This window comes from Oncorhynchus mykiss, chromosome 15 (assembly GCF_013265735.2).
Source record: "Oncorhynchus mykiss isolate Arlee chromosome 15, USDA_OmykA_1.1, whole genome shotgun sequence".
Taxonomy (NCBI): domain Eukaryota; kingdom Metazoa; phylum Chordata; class Actinopteri; order Salmoniformes; family Salmonidae; genus Oncorhynchus; species Oncorhynchus mykiss.
Genome location: NC_048579.1, coordinates 1,731,386 through 1,748,048, shown reverse-complemented (window position 1 = coordinate 1,748,048; position 16,663 = coordinate 1,731,386). Strand labels below are relative to the sequence as shown.

At 43.8% G+C, this 16,663-nt stretch overlaps 1 protein-coding gene across 1 annotated transcript in view; it reads right to left on the bottom strand.

The window, feature by feature from the left end:
- LOC110514451 (solute carrier family 35 member G2) overlaps nucleotides 1-10,887 on the bottom strand; it is a 20,781-nt gene extending 9,894 nt beyond the window's left edge. The window contains exon 1 of the mRNA XM_036945640.1: nucleotides 10,222-10,887. The gene's annotated coding sequence lies outside the window, so the exon portion shown is untranslated. The remainder of the gene's footprint in view (nucleotides 1-10,221) is intronic.
- Nucleotides 10,888-16,663: the final 5,776 nt, after the last annotated feature.

Here is a 16,663-nt window from a genome sequence, read left to right as displayed (position 1 = left end):
CACTTGGTGGTCCCCGATGGGGCTCCTGGTGTGGTGGGCAGACACAGGGGCCTGGTGTGGTGGGCAGACACAGGGGCCTGGTGTGGTGGGCAGACACAGGGGCCTGGTGTGGTGGGCAGACACAGGGGCCTGGTCAGCAGGTTGAAGGAGATCGCCCCACAAACGAATGGTTTGCATTGTCTCATCCATCAGAGTTGTGTGCCAGAATAAACGCTGAGCTAAAAAGATGTGATGGGATGAAGTCATATGCATAATCAACTTTGTTAGGGAGATCAGACAGAATCAGAGGAGGCCTCCCACGATGATCTCCTGCTTCACAACACTGTCTTTTTCTGCAAGCTTGTGACAGAATCAGAGGAGGCCTCCCATGACGATCTCCTGCTTCACAACGACGTGATCTGGCTGAGTAAAGGAAAAGAGAGGTTCAGTGAGCTGCACGACCAGGTTGTAGATTTTCTCAGAAAAAGCCAAATGAAAGCAGCATCTGACCACCTTTGTTTCAGGAAATGTAGGAATTCGTATCCAATCTGCAGTTACAAGGAAGAGGGAAAACAGTCGTGGACATGATGGAAAAACTTGAGGTCTTTACTGGGAAAGCGGTTTGATCTGACCTTCTGCAAGGCCACTGCACTTCAGCACACTGAAGAACATATAGGCAGTCCACCCAAGTGGTGAATTCTCCTCCCCGAGCTCAGAAAACGATACCTTCGCTGGATGAGGCCGCATTTCAAACGGAGCTGATTGAACTCCAGACGTCGAGCCGAATCAGGGATGCGCTCAGGAGTGCCGAGTCCCTGTGTGCGTTTTGGGTGGGCATGCTCAGAGAACTACAGCACTATAAAGAAACGTGCATTTTATGTTCTAACAATGTTTGGATCAACTTACAACGACCTGTGAGTCGTCCTTTCCACATCAGTCAATAGACTGACTGCCTGCACATCCATCTCACTCAACATCCACAAGTTGATGTCTGAGGGGTAAGTAACTCAGCGGCCTATATGCCTGTATTTAGTAAACACTGACATTATTGTCCAGGGATATTTAGGTGTTAAGCTATTTGTTCTGTCGTGAAAAGAGCAGGCTATCCCGATTATAGACATTCAGACACAAACATTACATATTTCTCTTTAAATGACTGTTTTATGTAGGATGCTACATTTTTTGGGCCAGTTACAATTGTAAGTAGGCCTAATGAAAACCAATCCTACTTCTATTAGGCTGTTAAGCCTCATAGTCTACCTCAGCCAGTTAAGATATTTTATATAGGTCTAGGCTCTGAAGAAATAGACTCCAATTCAGTCCTCTTGTTGTTTGTAAAGTCAAATTAAAATTAAGATTATTGTTGAAATGAATTATTCTACTGGTGTAGCTTTTCTCCATCTGTTGCTGGGCAAGATACATATATTTTCAGCACCAGGCCTCCTATTGGTTGCAGCTTTACGTTTCAGCACCAGGCCTCCTATTGGTTGCAGCTTTACGTTTCAGCACCAGGCCTCCTATTGGTTGCAGCTTTACGTTTCAGCACCAGGCCTCCTATTGGTTGCAGCTTTACGTTTCAGCACCAGGCCTCCTATTGGTTGCAGCTTTACGTTTCAGCACCAGGCTTCCTATTGGTTGCAGCTTTACGTTTCAGCACCAGGCCTCCTATTGGTTGCAGCTTTACGTTTTAGCACCAGGCCTCCTATTGGTTGCAGCTTTACGTTTCAGCACCAGGCCTCCTATTGGTTGCAGCTTTACGTTTCAGCACCAGGCCTCCTATTGGTTGCAGCTTTACGTTTCAGCACCAGGCCTCCTATTGGTTGCAGCTTTACGTTTTAGCACCAGGCCTCCTATTGGTTGCAGCTTTACGTTTTAGCACCAGGCCTCCTATTGGTTGCAGCTTTACGTTTCAGCGCCAGGCCTCCTATTGGTTGCAGCTTTACGTTTCAGCACAAGGCCTCCTATTGGTTGCAGCTTTACGTTTTAGCACCAGGCCTCCTATTGGTTGCAGCTTTACGTTCGTGTGACTAAAACATTTCAGTTAATTACTAGTGCTCCCAACTTGGGCCAATCAGTGTAATTGTGTAAATAACAGATCTCTATGGCAAGATGCGTCATTCACCCACGTTTAGTCAAAATGGGGTCAGTGCTCGCTGCGATATCGCGTGTGACTAACGCATGAACGGACGGATGGAGACAGATCCACAGTCCCCTCCCTGATTTCATTGTGGGGGACAATGATTCACATGATGTTTCCCTATTAGCTGCTTGACTGGACCACAACAAAAGAAGCCCCTCTCAGTGAGATGAAGCACAGCTCGATGCTTCATGCTGCCGTGCACTAGCCTGCCGTGCACTAGCCTGCCGTGCACTAGCCTGCCGTGCACTAGCCTGCCGTGCACTAGCCTGCCGTGCACTAGCCTACTAATAGCAGAGAGGGAATGGGGGCGGAGGGAACAGATGATATTCAGATGTTGTAGCATCTAATGATGAGAAAATATATAGAAATCTTGTAAGAATCTAAATGCATTGTGTTTAGTACAACACAATACAGCAGGCCTATCCATGGCCTTACAATACAATACAATATATTACATTACAATACAATACATTACTTTACAATACATTACATTACAATACATTACATTACCATACATTACAATACATTACCATACATTACAATACATTACATTACCATACAATACTTTACATTACCATACATTACAATACATTACAATACATTACAATACAATATATTACATTACAATACATTACATTACAATACAATACATTACTTTACAATACATTACATTACCATACATTACAATACATTACAATACATTACAATACAATACATTACAATACAATACATTACTTTACAATACAATACATTACAATACAATACTTTATAATACAATCCATACATTACCATACAATACAATACATTACCATACATTACAATACATTACATTACCATACAATACTTTACAATACATTCCTTTACATTACAATGCATTACTTTACATTACAATACATTACATTACATTACAATACAATACAATACATTACAATACAATACATTACAATACAATACATTACAATACAATACATTATAATACAATACATTACAATACAATACAATACATTACAATACAATATATTACATTACAATACATTATAATACAATACATTACATTACAATACAATACATTACAATACAATACATTACAATACAATACATTACATTACATTACAATACATTATAATACATTACATTACATTACAATACAATACATTACAATACAATACATCACATTACAATACATCACAATACAATACATCACAATACATTACAACACATGGCCTTACAATACATTACAATACAATACAAAATCCATTCAAATCAAATCAAATGTTATTGGTCACATATTTAGCTCCAACAGTGCAGTAGTATCTAACAATTCACAACAACATACACATCTGAAAGTAGAAGAATGGAATTAAGAAATATATAAATATTAGGACGAGCAATGTTGGAGTGGCATTGACTAAATACAGTAGAATATAATACAGTATATACATATGAGATGAGTAAAGCAGTATGTAAACATTATTAAAGTGGCTAGAGTTCCATTATTAAAGTGACTAGAGTTCCATTATTAAAGTGACTAGAGTTCCATTATTAAAGTGACTAGAGTTCCATTATTAAAGTGGCTAGAGTTCCATTATTAAAGTGGCTAGAGTTCCATTATTAAAGTGACTAGAGTTCCATTATTAAAGTGGCTAGAGTTCCATTATTAAAGGGACCAGTGTTCCATTATTAAAGTGGCCAGTGTTCCATTATTAAAGTGGCCAGTGTTCCATTATTAAAGTGGCTAGAGTTCCATTATTAAAGTGACTAGAGTTCCATTATTAAAGTGGCTAGAGTTCCATTATTAAAGGGACCAGTGTTCCATTATTAAAGTGGCCAGTGTTCCATTATTAAAGTGGCTAGAGTTCCATTATTAAAGTGGCTAGAGTTCCATTATTAAAGTGGCCAGTGTTCCATTATTAAAGTGGCCAGTGTTCCATTATAAAAGTGGCCAGTGTTCCATTATTAAAGTGGCTAGAGTTCCATTATTAAAGTGGCCAGTGTTCCATTATTAAAGTGGCCAGTGTTCCATTATTAAAGTGGCTAGAGTTCCATTATTAAAGTGGCTAGAGTTCCATTATTAAAGTGGCCAGTGTTCCATTATTAAAGTGGCTAGAGTTCCATTATTAAAGTGGCTAGAGTTCCATTATTAAAGTGGCCAGTGTTCCATTATTAAAGTGGCTAGAGTTCCATTATTAAAGTGGCTAGAGTTCCATTATTAAAGTGGCTAGAGTTCCATTATTAAAGTGGCTAGAGTTCCATTATTAAAGTGGCCAGTGTTCCATTATTAAAGTGGCTAGAGTTCCATTATTAAAGTGGCTAGAGTTCCATTATTAAAGTGGCCAGTGTTCCATTATTAAAGTGGCTAGAGTTCCATTATTAAAGTGGCTAGAGTTCCATTATTAAAGTGGCCAGTGTTCCATTATTAAAGTGGCTAGAGTTCCATTATTAAAGTGGCCAGTGTTCCATTATTAAAGTGGCCAGTGTTCCATTATTAAAGTGGCTAGAGTTCCATTATTAAAGTGGCTAGAGTTCCATTATTAAAGTGGCCAGTGTTCCATTATTAAAGTGGCTAGAGTTCCATTATTAAAGTGGCCAGTGTTCCATTATTAAAGTGGCTAGAGTTCCATTATTAAAGTGGCTAGAGTTCCATTATTAAAGTGGCCAGTGTTCCATTATTAAAGTGGCTAGAGTTCCATTATTAAAGTGGCCAGTGTTCCATTATTAAAGTGGCTAGAGTTCCATTATTAAAGTGACTAGAGTTCCATTATTAAAGTGGCTAGAGTTCCATTATTAAAGTGACCAGTGTTCCATTATTAAAGTGGCTAGAGTTCCATTATTAAAGTGACTAGAGTTCCATTATTAAAGTGACTAGAGTTCCATTATTAAAGTGACTAGAGTTCCATTATTAAAGTGGCAAGAGTTCCATTATTAAAGTGGCTAGAGTTCCATTATTAAAGTGGCTAGAGTTCCATTATTAAAGTGGCCAGTGTTCCATTATTAAAGTGGCTAGAGTTCCATTATTAAAGTGGCCAGTGTTCCATTATTAAAGTGGCCAGTGTTCCATTATTAAAGTGGCTAGAGTTCCATTATTAAAGTGGCTAGAGTTCCATTATTAAAGTGGCCAGTGTTCCATTATTAAAGTGGCTAGAGTTCCATTATTAAAGTGGCCAGTGTTCCATTATTAAAGTGGCTAGAGTTCCATTATTAAAGTGGCTAGAGTTCCATTATTAAAGTGGCCAGTGTTCCATTATTAAAGTGGCTAGAGTTCCATTATTAAAGTGGCCAGTGTTCCATTATTAAAGTGGCTAGAGTTCCATTATTAAAGTGACTAGAGTTCCATTATTAAAGTGGCTAGAGTTCCTTTATTAAAGTGACTAGAGTTCCATTATTAAAGTGGCAAGAGTTCCATTATTAAAGTGGCTAGAGTTCCATTATTAAAGTGGCTAGAGTTCCATTATTAAAGTGGCCAGTGTTCCATTATTAAAGTGGCTAGAGTTCCATTATTAAAGTGGCTAGAGTTCCATTATTAAAGTGGCTAGAGTTCCATTATTAAAGTGGCTAGAGTTCCATTATTAAAGTGGCCAGTGTTCCATTATTAAAGTGGCTAGAGTTCCATTATTAAAGTGGCTAGAGTTCCATTATTAAAGTGGCCAGTGTTCCATTATTAAAGTGGCTAGAGTTCCATTATTAAAGTGGCTAGAGTTCCATTATTAAAGTGGCCAGTGTTCCATTATTAAAGTGGCTAGAGTTCCATTATTAAAGTGGCCAGTGTTCCATTATTAAAGTGGCCAGTGTTCCATTATTAAAGTGGCTAGAGTTCCATTATTAAAGTGGCTAGAGTTCCATTATTAAAGTGGCCAGTGTTCCATTATTAAAGTGGCTAGAGTTCCATTATTAAAGTGGCCAGTGTTCCATTATTAAAGTGGCTAGAGTTCCATTATTAAAGTGGCTAGAGTTCCATTATTAAAGTGGCCAGTGTTCCATTATTAAAGTGGCTAGAGTTCCATTATTAAAGTGGCCAGTGTTCCATTATTAAAGTGGCTAGAGTTCCATTATTAAAGTGACTAGAGTTCCATTATTAAAGTGGCTAGAGTTCCATTATTAAAGTGACCAGTGTTCCATTATTAAAGTGGCTAGAGTTCCATTATTAAAGTGACTAGAGTTCCATTATTAAAGTGACTAGAGTTCCATTATTAAAGTGACTAGAGTTCCATTATTAAAGTGGCAAGAGTTCCATTATTAAAGTGGCTAGAGTTCCATTATTAAAGTGGCTAGAGTTCCATTATTAAAGTGGCCAGTGTTCCATTATTAAAGTGGCTAGAGTTCCATTATTAAAGTGGCCAGTGTTCCATTATTAAAGTGGCCAGTGTTCCATTATTAAAGTGGCTAGAGTTCCATTATTAAAGTGGCTAGAGTTCCATTATTAAAGTGGCCAGTGTTCCATTATTAAAGTGGCTAGAGTTCCATTATTAAAGTGGCCAGTGTTCCATTATTAAAGTGGCTAGAGTTCCATTATTAAAGTGGCTAGAGTTCCATTATTAAAGTGGCCAGTGTTCCATTATTAAAGTGGCTAGAGTTCCATTATTAAAGTGGCCAGTGTTCCATTATTAAAGTGGCTAGAGTTCCATTATTAAAGTGACTAGAGTTCCATTATTAAAGTGGCTAGAGTTCCTTTATTAAAGTGACTAGAGTTCCATTATTAAAGTGGCAAGAGTTCCATTATTAAAGTGGCTAGAGTTCCATTATTAAAGTGGCTAGAGTTCCATTATTAAAGTGACTAGAGTTTCATTATTAAAGTGACTAGAGTTCCATTATTAAAGTGGCTAGAGTTCCATTATTAAATTGACTAGAGTTCCATTATTAACGTGACTAGAGTTCCATTATTAAAGTGGCTAGAGTTCCATTATTAAAGTGACCAGTGATTCCATGTATACATACATTTGAAGTTGAAAGTTTGCATACACTTAGGATGGAGTCATTAAAACTTGTTTTTCAACCACTCCACAAATTTCTTGTTAACAAACTATAGTTTTGGCAAGTCGGTTAGGACATCTACTTTGTGCAAGACACAAGTCATTTTTCCAACAATTGTTTACAGACAGATTATTTCACTTATAATTCACTGTATCACAATTCCAGTGGGTCAGAAGTTTACATACACTAAGTTGACTGTGCCTTTAAACAGCTTGGAAAATTCCAGAAAATTATGTCATGGCTTTAGAAGCTTCTGATAGGCTAATTGATATAATTTGAGTCAATTGGAGGTTTTTCAAGGCCTACCTTCATACTCAGTGCCTCTTTGCTTGACATCATGGGAAAATCAAAAGAAATCAGCCAAGACCTCAGAAAAAAAATTCTAGACCTCCACAAGTCTGGTTCATCCTAGGGAGCAATTTCCAAACGCCTGAAGGTACCACGTTCATCTGTACAAACAATAGTATGCAAGTATAAACACCATGGGACCACGCAGCCATCATACCGCTCAGGAAGGAGACACGTTCTGTCTCCTAGAGATGAACGTACTTTAGTGTGAAAGTGCAAATCAATCCCAGAACAACAGCAAAGGACCTTGTGAAGATGCTGGAGGAAACCGGTACAAAAGTATCTATATCCACAGTAAAACGAGTCCTATATCGACATAACCTGAAAGGCCGCTCAGCAAGGAAGAAGCCACTGCTCCAAAACCGCCATAAAAAAGCCAGACTACAGTTTGCAACTGCACATGGGGACAAAGATCGTACTTTTTGGAGAAATGTCCTCATGACTGATGAAAAATGTTGACCCAAGTTAAATAATTTAAAGGCAACGCTACCAAATACTAATTGAGTGTATGTAAACTTCTGACCCACTGGGAATGTGATTAAAGAAATAAAAGCTGAAATAAATAATTCTCTCTCCTATTATTCTGACATTTCACATTCTTAGAAAAAAAGTGGTGATTCTAACTGAACTAAGACAGGGAATTTTTACTAGGATTAAATGTCAGGAATTGTGAAAAACTGAGTTTAAATGTATTTGGCTAAAGTGTATGTAAACTTCTGACTTCAACTGTATATAGGGCAGCAGCCTCTAAGGTGCAGGGTTGAGTAACCGGGTGGTAGCTGGCTAGTGATGGCTGTTTAACATTCTGATGGCCTTGAGATAGAAGCTGTTTTTCAGTCTCTCGGTCCCAGCTTTGATGCACCTGTACTGACCTCGCCTTCTGGATGATAGCGGGGTGAACAGGCCGTGGCTCGCCTGGTTGTTGAGAGACTTTTAGATTTCTTCAAAACAATCAAACATGACAATATCAGAATACATTCTAATATAAAGTTATGTGGATAACATAATGTTGTAATTTCCACAACACAGTTTGCCCCCAGTGATGCATTGGACAGACCGCACCACCCTGTGGAGAGCCTTGCGGTTGAGAGCGGGGGCAGTTCCCGTACCAGGCGGTGAAACACCCAGACAGGATGCTCTCGATTGTGCGTCTGTAAATGTTTCTGAGGGTCTTAGGTGCCAAGCCAAACATTACAATACATTACAATATATTACATTACAATGCAATACAATACATTACATTACAATACATAAATTACATTGCATTACAATGCAATACATTACATTACAATACATAAATTACATTGCATTACAATACAATACTTTGCAATACAATACTAAAATAATTTCAGAATCCTCTCACTTCCACCCTCCCCCATAATACACACCAGTGGTGGCTGGTGGGAGGAGCTATAGGAGGATGGGCTCATTGTAATGTCTGGAACGGAATCAGACACGTCAAACATACGGAAACCAGATTTAACTCCATTACATTGTTCCCGTTGCAGCCATTACAATGAGCGACGTCCTCCTATAGCTCCTCCCACCAGCCTCCACTGCTACACATGAAGCACCCTCAGACCAGTCTCCTCCTGTTCTATCCACAACCAGGATTAACCTTCTGAATTGTGGACACTTGGAATGTGATGGATAAGATTTGGTAAGCTCTCCTTGGCTATGCCAAACTGAAAGTCTGGTCAACCCACACTCTAATTTTAGTTCATACCACAAGAGGGCAGAGATATGATCCATCCTATCTGACTCACACCCAGCTACATCACCAGCACCCTCACCTCTCCCTCTCTCTTCCCTCTCTCCCTCTCTCTCTCCCCTCTCTCTCTCTCTTGCTCTCTCTCTCTCTCTCTCTCCCCCCTCTCTTTCCTCTCTCTCTCTCTTGCTCTCTCTCTCCCCTCTCTCTCTCTCTCTCTCTCTCCTCTCTCCCTCTCTCTCTCTCTCTCCCTCTCTTTCCTCTCTCTCTCTCTTGCTCTCTCTCTCTCTCTCCTCTCTCTCTCTCTCTCTCTCTCTCTCTATGCCTCCCTCTTTCTCTCTATCCCTCCCTCTGTCTTTCTCTTTCTCTCTCCCTAGCTCTCTCTCCCTACACTACCAACATTCTCTCATCTCTGATATATTGCTTTCTGGTCAAACGTTCATAACCAATTAGATTGTTATATGTAATAAATAAAGGATTGTTCATATATGAAATATAAGGAAAAACTTGAAAGGTTTAATATGTATTTATTAATTTAAATGGATAATTCCTCTAAAAACACAATTTCCTCGAGAAAAAAGGGCGAATCCATAATCAAACTTATGAAATCACAATTTCACCCCGGAGGACTCGGATAACTAATGGAACAAATGTTGAACCAATCTTCGATTCACACTCAAATAATCTCCGATTTTTTTTTTTTTTTGTGATACAGTTTATGTATCACATGGACATACACTATACGAGTAATGTATATATATATATAATGCTTCTAATGAGGCAGAATGTCAACCATTTAGATATTTAGAAATACGCATGCAGACTATTTGTGCGCAATTCATAAAATATTTGACGTCAACGTGTGCCAGTTTCAATCGTTCCGGTGAGTCTGATATATTGTGATGTGTAAAATGTGTTCCCTTCGTGAGATAGCCTGTCATTTCAACATAGACTAATTGAATAATGTTGTGGCACTATAAAGCGACACAGTAGCCTACTACCATATGTCTGCTTCAACAGAACTACATATCCAGTCCACAAAAATCTATCTCATTCTGTAAAAAAATGTGTCACTTACCCTTCGCTAAAATAAGTTCCTATCGACGGTAAATTATTTGCATCATAAATGACAGCTTTCCTTGGTTTCTTGTGATAACTGTGCTTGCCGTTTCTCCATCTTCCCGTGGAGCGATGCAGCGCGTCTCCAACAGGCACGGTCTCGGTGTGCGACGCACGAGAGGTTCTCCACGCCTTCGATAGGTGGACTTTGAAGGGAGCGAGGGAAAGAGCGGTGGGAACCGGAGGGAGGAAGAATGGTTGCGGCAACAGCTTTTCTCTCTCCCCGCTCAAAACATTGCATCTCAAGACCACCCCTTCGAAATATTCCTCCAACTACCAGGTTAGGGTGGGGGATGGGTGTGTGTTTCTGTCTGTGTGTTCATCATCATCATCATCATCATCATTACCCCATCATCGTCGTCATCAAAATAAAATTGGATTCATAATGGCCTATTCCCACAATGTGAAAGAGGAAGTGAACACAGAAGCCTATATGAATTGGGACATTGGTATGATGGTTGATATTTCATCTCTTAAATCTCCACTAGAATAACATCTGAATACTAAGAGCGTTTCAGATCAAGAGGGGAAGACACAGAGCACAGCAGTGATCCAACCTCTCCTCTCCGTTCTGCTTGATGCTTGTATCAGAGCCCTCCTTCCTGCTGTCTCTCCTCTCCTCTCTGTTCTGCTTGATGCTTGTATCAGAGCCCTCCTTCCTGCTGTCTCTCCTCTCCGTTCTGCTTGATGCTTGTCTCAGAGCCCTCCTTCCTGCTGTCTCTCATCTCCTCTCTGTTCTGCTTGATGCTTGTATCAGAGCCCTCCTTCCTGCTGTCTCTCCTCTCCTCTCTGTTCTGCTTGATGCTTGTATCAGAGCCCTCCTTCCTGCTGTCTCTCCTCTCTGTTCTGCTTGATGCTTGTATCAGAGCTCTCCTTCCTGCTGTCTCTCCTCTCCTCTCCGTTCTGCTTGATTCTTGTATCAGAGCCCTCCTTCCTGCTGTCTCCCCTCTCCTCTCTGTTCTGCTTGATGCTTGTATCAGAGCCCTCCTTCCTGCTGTCTCTCCTCTCTTCTCTGTTCTGCTTGATGCTTGTATCAGTGCCCTCCTTCCTGCTGTCTCTCCTCTCCTCTCTGTTCTGCTTGATGCTTGTATCAGAGCCCTCCTTCCTGCTGTCTCTCCTCTCCGTTCTGCTTGATGCTTGTATCAGAGCCCTCCTTCCTGCTGTCTCTCCTCTCCTCCCCGTTCTGCTTGATGCTTGTATCAGAGCCCTCCATCCTGCTGTCTCTCCTCTCCGTTCTGCTTGATGCTTGTATCAGAGCCCTCCTTCCTGCTGTCTCTCCTCTCCTCTCTGTTCTGCTTGATGCTTGTATCAGAGCTCTTCTTCCTGCTGTCTCCCCTCTCCTCTCTGTTCTGCTTGATGCTTGTATCAGAGCCCTCCTTCCTGCTGTCTCTCCTCTCCTCTCTGTTCTGCTTGATGCTTGTATCAGAGCCCTCCTTCCTGCTGTCTCCCCTCTCTGTTCTGCAGGATGATTGTATCAGAGCCCTCCTTCCTGCTGTCTCGCTTCTCCGTTCTGCTTGATGCTTGTATCAGAGCCCTCCTTCCTGCTGTCTCTCCTCTCTGTTCTGCTTGATGCTTGTATCAGAGCCCTCCTTCCTGCTGTCTCTCCTCTCCTCTCTGTTCTGCTTGATGCTTGTATCAGAGCCCTCCTTCCTTCTGTCTCTCCTCTCCTCTCTGTTCTGCTTGATGCTTGTATCAGAGCTCTTCTTCCTGCTGTCTCTCCTCTCCTCTCTGTTCTGCTTGATGCTTGTATCAGAGCCCTCCTTCCTGCTGTCTCCCCTCTCTGTTCTGCTAGATGATTGTATCAGAGCCCTCCTTCCTGCTGTCTCGCTTCTCCGTTCTGCTTGATGCTTGTCTCAGAGCCCTCCTTCCTGCTGTCTCTCCTCTCCTCTCTGTTCTGCTTGATGCTTGTATCAGAGCCCTCCTTCCTGCTGTCTCTCCTCTCCTCTCCTCTCTGTTCTGCTTGATGCTTGTATCAGAGCTCTCCTTCCTGCTGTCTCTCCTCTCCTCTCCGTTCTGCTTGATTCTTGTATCAGAGCCCTCCTTCCTGCTGTCTCCCTTCTCCTCTCTGTTCTGCTTTATGCTTGTATCAGAGCCCTCCTTCCTGCTGTCTCTCCTCTCTTCTCTGTTCTGCTTGATGCTTGTATCAGTGCCCTCCTTCCTGCTGTCTCTCCTCTCCTCTCTGTTCTGCTTGATGCTTGTATCAGAGCCCTCCTTCCTGCTGTCTCTCCTCTCCGTTCTGCTTGATGCTTGTATCAGAGCCCTCCTTCCTGCTGTCTCTCCTCTCCTCCCCGTTCTGCTTGATGCTTGTATCAGAGCCCTCCATCCTGCTGTCTCTCCTCTCCGTTCTGCTTGATGCTTGTATCAGAGCCCTCCTTCCTGCTGTCTCTCCTCTCCTCTCTGTTCTGCTTGATGCTTGTATCAGAGCTCTTCTTCCTGCTGTCACCCCTCTCCTCTCTGTTCTGCTTGATGCTTGTATCAGAGCCCTCCTTCCTGCTGTCTCTCCTCTCCTCTCTGTTCTGCTTGATGCTTGTATCAGAGCCCTCCTTCCTGCTGTCTCCCCTCTCTGTTCTGCTAGATGATTGTATCAGAGCCCTCCTTCCTGCTGTCTCGCTTCTCCGTTCTGCTTGATGCTTGTATCAGAGCCCTCCTTCCTGCTGTCTCTCCTCTCTGTTCTGCTTGATGCTTGTATCAGAGCCCTCCTTCCTGCTGTCTCTCCTCTCCTCTCTGTTCTGCTTGATGCTTGTATCAGAGCCCTCCTTCCTTCTGTCTCTCCTCTCCTCTCTGTTCTGCTTGATGCTTGTATCAGAGCTCTTCTTCCTGCTGTCTCTCCTCTCCTCTCTGTTCTGCTTGATGCTTGTATCAGAGCCCTCCTTCCTGCTGTCTCCCCTCTCTGTTCTGCTAGATGATTGTATCAGAGCCCTCCTTCCTGCTGTCTCGCTTCTCCGTTCTGCTTGATGCTTGTCTCAGAGCCCTCCTTCCTGCTGTCTCTCCTCTCCTCTCTGTTCTGCTTGATGCTTGTATCAGAGCCCTCCTTCCTGCTGTCTCTCCTCTCCTCTCCTCTCTGTTCTGCTTGATGCTTGTATCAGAGCTCTCCTTCCTGCTGTCTCTCCTCTCCTCTCCGTTCTGCTTGATTCTTGTATCAGAGCCCTCCTTCCTGCTGTCTCCCTTCTCCTCTCTGTTCTGCTTGATGCTTGTATCAGAGCCCTCCTTCCTGCTGTCTCTCCTCTCTTCTCTGTTCTGCTTGATGCTTGTATCAGTGCCCTCCTTCCTGCTGTCTCTCCTCTCCTCTCTGTTCTGCTTGATGCTTGTATCAGAGCCCTCCTTCCTGCTGTCTCTCCTCTCCGTTCTGCTTGATGCTTGTATCAGAGCCCTCCTTCCTGCTGTCTCTCCTCTCCTCCCCGTTCTGCTTGATGCTTGTATCAGAGCCCTCCATCCTGCTGTCTCTCCTCTCCGTTCTGCTTGATGCTTGTATCAGAGCCCTCCTTCCTGCTGTCTCTCCTCTCCTCTCTGTTCTGCTTGATGCTTGTATCAGAGCTCTTCTTCCTGCTGTCTCCCCTCTCCTCTCTGTTCTGCTTGATGCTTGTATCAGAGCCCTCCTTCCTGCTGTCTCTCCTCTCCTCTCTGTTCTGCTTGATGCTTGTATCAGAGCCCTCCTTCCTGCTGTCTCCCCTCTCTGTTCTGCTAGATGATTGTATCAGAGCCCTCCTTCCTGCTGTCTCGCTTCTCCGTTCTGCTTGATGCTTGTATCAGAGCCCTCCTACCTGCTGTCTCTCCTCTCTGTTCTGCTTGATGCTTGTATCAGAGCCCTCCTTCCTGCTGTCTCTCCTCTCCTCTCTGTTCTGCTTGATGCTTGTATCAGAGCCCTCCTTCCTTCTGTCTCTCCTCTCCTCTCTGTTCTGCTTGATGCTTGTATCAGAGCTCTTCTTCCTGCTGTCTCTCCTCTCCTCTCTGTTCTGCTTGATGCTTGTATCAGAGCCCTCCTTCCTGCTGTCTCCCCTCTCTGTTCTGCTAGATGATTGTATCAGAGCCCTCCTTCCTGCTGTCTCGCTTCTCCGTTCTGCTTGATGCTTGTATCAGAGCCCTCCTTCCTGCTGTCTCTCCTCTCTGTTCTGCTTGATGCTTGTATCAGAGCCCTCCTTCCTGCTGTCTCTCCTCTCCTCTCTGTTCTGCTTGATGCTTGTATCAGTGCCCTCCTTCCTGCAGTCTCTCCTCTCTGTTCTGCTTGATGCTTGTATCAGAGCCCTCCTTCCTGCTGTCTCTCCTCTCCGTTCTGCTTGATGCTTGTATCAGAGCCCTCCTTCCTGCTGTCTCTCCTCTCTGTTCTGCTTGATGCTTGTATCAGTGCCCTCCTTCCTGCTGTCTCTCCTCTCCTCTCTGTTCTGCTTGATGCTTGTATCAGAGCCCTCCTTCCTGCTGTCTCTCCTCTCCGTTCTGCTTGATGCTTGTATCAGAGCCCTCCTTCCTGCTGTCTCTCCTCTCCTCCCCGTTCTGCTTGATGCTTGTATCAGAGCCCTCCATCCTGCTGTCTCTCCTCTCCGTTCTGCTTGATGCTTGTATCAGAGCCCTCCTTCCTGCTGTCTCGCTTCTCCGTTCTGCTTGATGCTTGTATCAGAGCCCTCCTTCCTGCTGTCTCTCCTCTCTGTTCTGCTTGATGCTTGTATCAGAGCCCTCCTTCCTGCTGTCTCTCCTCTCCTCTCTGTTCTGCTTGATGCTTGTATCAGAGCCCTCCTTCCTTCTGTCTCTCCTCTCCTCTCTGTTCTGCTTGATGCTTGTATCAGAGTTCTTCTTCCTGCTGTCTCTCCTCTCCTCTCTGTTCTGCTTGATGCTTGTATCAGAGCCCTCCTTCCTGCTGTCTCCCCTCTCTGTTCTGCTAGATGATTGTATCAGAGCCCTCCTTCCTGCTGTCTCGCTTCTCCGTTCTGCTTGATGCTTGTATCAGAGCCCTCCTTCCTGCTGTCTCTCCTCTCTGTTCTGCTTGATGCTTGTATCAGAGCCCTCCTTCCTGCTGTCTCTCCTCTCCTCTCTGTTCTGCTTGATGCTTGTCTCAGAGCCCTCCTTCCTGCTGTCTCTCCTCTCCGTTCTGCTTGATGCTTGTATCAGAGCCCTCCTTCCTGCTGTCTCTCCTCTCCGTTCTGCTTGATGCTTGTATCAGAGCCCTCCTTCCTGCTGTCTCGCTTCTCCGTTCTGCTTGATGCTTGTCTCAGAGCCCTCCTTCCTGCTGTCTCTCCTCTCTGTTCTGCTTGATGCTTGTATCAGAGCCCTCCTTCCTGCTGTCTCTCCTCTCCTCTCTGTTCTGCTTGATGCTTGTATCAGTGCCCTCCTTCCTGCAGTCTCTCCTCTCTGTTCTGCTTGATGCTTGTATCAGAGCCCTCCTTCCTGCTGTCTCTCCTCTCCGTTCTGCTTGATGCTTGTATCAGAGCCCTCCTTCCTGCTGTCTCTCCTCTCTGTTCTGCTTGATGCTTGTATCAGAGCCCTCCTTCCTGCTGTCTCTCCTCTCTTCTCTGTTCTGCTTGATGCTTGTATCAGTGCCCTCCTTCCTGCTGTCTCTCCTCTCCTCTCTGTTCTGCTTGATGCTTGTATCAGAGCCCTCCTTCCTGCTGTCTCTCCTCTCCGTTCTGCTTGATGCTTGTATCAGAGCCCTCCTTCCTGCTGTCTCTCCTCTCCTCCCCGTTCTGCTTGATGCTTGTATCAGAGCCCTCCATCCTGCTGTCTCTCCTCTCCGTTCTGCTTGATGCTTGTATCAGAGCCCTCCTTCCTGCTGTCTCTCCTCTCCTCTCTGTTCTGCTTGATGCTTGTATCAGAGCTCTTCTTCCTGCTGTCTCCCCTCTCCTCTCTGTTCTGCTTGATGCTTGTATCAGAGCCCTCCTTCCTGCTGTCTCTCCTCTCCTCTCTGTTCTGCTTGATGCTTGTATCAGAGCCCTCCTTCCTGCTGTCTCCCCTCTCTGTTCTGCTAGATGATTGTATCAGAGCCCTCCTTCCTGCTGTCTCGCTTCTCCGTTCTGCTTGATGCTTGTATCAGAGCCCTCCTTCCTGCTGTCTCTCCTCTCTGTTCTGCTTGATGCTTGTATCAGAGCCCTCCTTCCTGCTGTCTCTCCTCTCCTCTCTGTTCTGCTTGATGCTTGTATCAGAGCCCTCCTTCCTTCTGTCTCTCCTCTCCTCTCTGTTCTGCTTGATGCTTGTATCAGAGCTCTTCTTCCTGCTGTCTCTCCTCTCCTCTCTGTTCTGCTTGATGCTTGTATCAGAGCCCTCCTTCCTGCTGTCTCCCCTCTCTGTTCTGCTAGATGATTGTATCAGAGCCCTCCTTCCTGCTGTCTCGCTTCTCCGTTCTGCTTGATGCTTGTATCAGAGCCCTCCTTCCTGCTGTCTCTCCTCTCTGTTCTGCTTGATGCTTGTATCAGAGC